The sequence below is a fragment of the Penaeus monodon genome, chromosome 20 (genome assembly GCF_015228065.2).
Source record: "Penaeus monodon isolate SGIC_2016 chromosome 20, NSTDA_Pmon_1, whole genome shotgun sequence".
NCBI classification, from domain to species: domain Eukaryota; kingdom Metazoa; phylum Arthropoda; class Malacostraca; order Decapoda; family Penaeidae; genus Penaeus; species Penaeus monodon.
The window spans coordinates 23504623-23505016 of record NC_051405.1 but is presented as its reverse complement, the minus strand read 5'-3'; positions in this window follow the sequence as shown (position 1 = coordinate 23505016).

Below are 394 nucleotides of genomic sequence, written 5' to 3'. Positions count from 1 at the left end.
GTATGTGAATGGGATGAAAACATACAATTATGTGTGCATGTGTGCCGGGGTGTGTATAGGTTTGAACTTGTATGTATGTGTGTCTTTGTAACCGGTTATAGCTATCTTTTTGCTTGCTTGTGTGTGTCTGAATACGTGTCTTTCTGCAAGTCTGGAAACTGTTTGTGACAGACAAAGACAGAGAGAGGTAACAAAGAAAACTGAAGCCAAGTAATGCATAAAAAATACCCTAAAAATAACACAACAAAACCCACACATAATCACAAATACAATCAACAACCAGGAAAATGGCAAATTCAATATATCGAGTTTTATCTCCAACAACACTTCAGTTTTCAATTAAGGGAAACCATCACCACCGCGATACCGTGTATATATCAACCAATTTGGCTGG